Here is a 3,409-nt window from a genome sequence, read left to right as displayed (position 1 = left end):
AAGAGAACTGGTGACCTCCAATGGAGGATCTGACATGGGGCTGTTATTTGGAACTGCTTTATCTTTGTTCTCAACCACTGTTTCTGACCGCTGCCCTTTTTGTGACCTAAGGGAGACACTTTCTCATGATTTTTAGTCTTTCAGGCCTCTTTACTCTTTATGTGACTGTGTTCTGTTGATTCCTGGTTGAATTGACGTTTCAAAAATCAAAAATCTTCTTCTTCACTGACTTTTCATTGCGAGGAAGGAAAAGTAAAGAATTAAACATTGAAGGTCCTGCAGCTGCAACAACAGAACACCTGACATGTTTTTCCCTTAGAATACTGCAAAATATGACCATCAATGGTTCCACAGAACACCAGCATTAGTCTCATTCTTCTGTTCTGTTGAAAAATTTCTGACTTTTCTCAGGAATGTTTCACAGATCAGCTGATGTGATGCAGCAGAATTAATCTGCTAGAAAACATATTTCCATTTTTACACCGGATTATTGACATCTGCATCTTTCTTTCAGGTCACATGACTTTCTCACCATATATTTTGGTGCAGGAACATGTTTTCATTTTTCAAATGTCTCATGCTGACAGATTTTCTAAAGTCACTTTCTGACCTTAGACAAACTGAACCGTTGCAATACTGTAGAGATAATGCACATGTATTTTTTATGATTATTTGTTTCACATCAACCAAAAAATCCCCTCAGATTACCTATATTGGCATAATCTGGATTATTTTCTGGGTCTTCAGGGCCTCTGAGTGACTCATAAAGAGCAACATCACCTTCAAACACAAACCAGAAGAAAATGAAATTAGAAATTTCAGACAAACTTTTCAAACATGTTCATTCAATGATTTCTTCATGAAAAATAAGAAGTCAGATTTCAAGCTGACCATGGAGCAGAGAGGCATATGTGTTGTGTTGAGCATCAATCTCATCTGGAACACAATTCTGATTTTGTTCATCAGACCTGCTGAGATGAAAGAAATCAATAACTAAATAAACACAGACATCAATCAATAAAAGCTGAAAAGTACCAACCTGATGGAGCTTGAATCTGTAAATGACAACATCACATGTTTGTAAAGTCAACAGCATCATTGCAAAACAGTATCAATCATATTGTCAACAATGGGATTTTAAAGGAACATTTATCACCTTTTGACTTTTTGCAGAAATAAAACATCAGTGGGAAAATCATCAGTAAAAAGACACAAACTGGTCTAACAACCAAGACAGGAAATGAAGAGCTGTCAGGTCTGGATGCTGCTGGAACACATCATGGATTAGAATCAACCTTAGTGGACACATTCATGAACTAAATGCTGCTGTTATTGTTCATGCTGAGAACAACTGGAAAGATTTGCTGACATGTTACTGCCAACCAGGAGAAGCTCATCATCATCTGGAAACATCAACATTCATCTTCATCACATATGATCCCAACATGTTTGACGTCTGCTTCATTCTGCTTTGACATCCAGTTGATCATCTAAATCCATCTTCAACTTCTGCATGTGTTTCAAATCAATCCAATGATGAAAGTCAAGCTAAAAATAGGAATCCAAACATGTTTCCACTCACAGTGTCCAGTGATGTTGACTGCGTTGCTGAATGCTGATCCAGACTCACACCAGTACACTGCATTACTGGACTGGATCTTCTGAACATGACATGTTGATCCATTCATTGTTCCCCAGTCAGAACAGAATGACAGGAAGTCAGGAAGCAGAAACCTGCTGACTCTCCACTCAGCAGAGTTTCCCTCACAGCTCAGTGAGACAGAGTCAGAGGTGAAGTGTTGGACTCTGTCAGGACTCACTGAGAGAGACGCTGATGGATGAAGATCTGAAAACAAACAGGATGAAGATCAGCACACTTTAGCTTCATTTGGAGAGCAAAGACACACAAAAACAAATGTGTTTCAATGGATTTTCATTCAATGGGTTGGAGTTAGAATGGCTCTATGCAAATGAAAAAGAAACATTTGTTTCCAACATTTTGAATGACAGTTGACTGTTAGCAATAAGTGGAAACAAGCAAACTAAAGAGCAGAATCTGACAGCATTAGAAATGTGAAGAGAAATCATTCAGTGTTGACAGAAATGAATCAACAATCAGAAGTCTGACCTCCAGACCAGACAAAGTGAGGCTGACTGTAAAGAGTGTAGAAGTGTGGCTCTCCTCTTCCAGCTCTGCACACATATCCTGCTGTGTGTGTCTGTCCATGAATGATGTAGGAGTTGTCTGCAGTCCCATTGGAGCTAGCAGGCAGCAGCTCATAGCTGTAAGAGCCAGACTTGTGTGATAGATCAGGAACAGCTTTATACCAGTAGAAGCTCCATCCTGCAGACACATGTTCAACCTCACAGCTCAGAGTCACTGAGGCTCCAGGACTCAACCACCATGGAGACACTCTCAGGACAGGTTCTGGTGGAGAAATAGTGTTGTTTTTAGTGACTTTGTTGTGTTTCTGACCAAACTCTTTCATGTGACACCTTTGGTTCTGATAGAAGAAGCTCCACAGGTTGACAGAACTCTGATAACTCTGCTGTCAGACAGAAATGAAGCAGGAGATTTTTCACTTTCTTCATGATTGTTTTGACCTCTCTGCTGCTCTGCTGTGACTTCTGCTGCTCTATGACAGAGCCTCTATGACAAACTACACTATTAGAAGAAATGATCAGCTTCTCTTCAACAGAGATCATTTATTGTCAATGTTTCACTTTTACAGATGATGGACCAACTCTGTCAGCGTGCAACACTTTGATTTTTGCAGGAACTGCAACAGAAACACAGCAATGCTCTTTAGCTGAAATGGACTCAGTATTTTTAATTCTGTCTATTCCACAGTTATGTTGGTTTTTCATCACAAATTGTTCCTGTTAACTAACTTGCTATGGTTACCAATACCCCTCCCTGCTGTGTATTTTAAAATATGCAGATTAAAACCATTAAAATGAAACAGTAGTTTAATCATTAAAGATGAGAACAAATGTTTTTTTTTTTTAACAATTTAACAGCCATGTTCAAATCAAGCACACCGTGTCACATTAAAATCCTTTTGTTGGTTTTATGTGTTTACATTTACAGCAGGGCTCATTTTGGCCTTTTTAGAAGACAAATTTGTTCCAGTGACTTTCTAGTTAAAAGGGAATAAAAAGTGTGAAGAGATTTAGAACCAAAATGTAACAGTTTTATAGGTATTGTTCAAAATAATAAACTTTACACAGTTTTTATTTTTTATTTTGTGCTCCAGTAAAACCTTTTTAAACTCACCAATGACTGGATCACTGGACTCTGTGTGATAAACTGGTTCTCCTCTTCCTCCTCTGCATCTGTAGACTCCTCCCTGTGAGACTCTGATTTGTCCATTTGAGAGGAAATCAGCATCTTGTGTTCTCAGCAGTT

The 3,409-nt window shown here is 38.6% G+C and overlaps 1 long non-coding RNA gene across 1 annotated transcript; it reads right to left on the bottom strand.

Moving 5' to 3' along the window:
• Positions 1 to 707: 707 nt before the first annotated feature.
• On the bottom strand, positions 708 to 2,660 carry LOC144987154 (uncharacterized). The gene is made up of 3 exons (XR_013651034.1): positions 2,129 to 2,660; positions 892 to 1,846; positions 708 to 780 (listed from the first exon to the last, which is right to left on the bottom strand). It is a non-coding gene; the product is annotated as an uncharacterized LOC144987154 (long non-coding RNA).
• Positions 2,661 to 3,409: the final 749 nt, after the last annotated feature.

Source organism: Oryzias latipes, chromosome 18, assembly GCF_053564925.1.
Source record: "Oryzias latipes strain Hd-rR chromosome 18, Olatipes_Hd-rR_3.1".
Classification (NCBI taxonomy): Eukaryota; Metazoa; Chordata; class Actinopteri; order Beloniformes; family Adrianichthyidae; genus Oryzias; species Oryzias latipes.
This window is presented reverse-complemented; position numbering and strand designations above follow the sequence as displayed.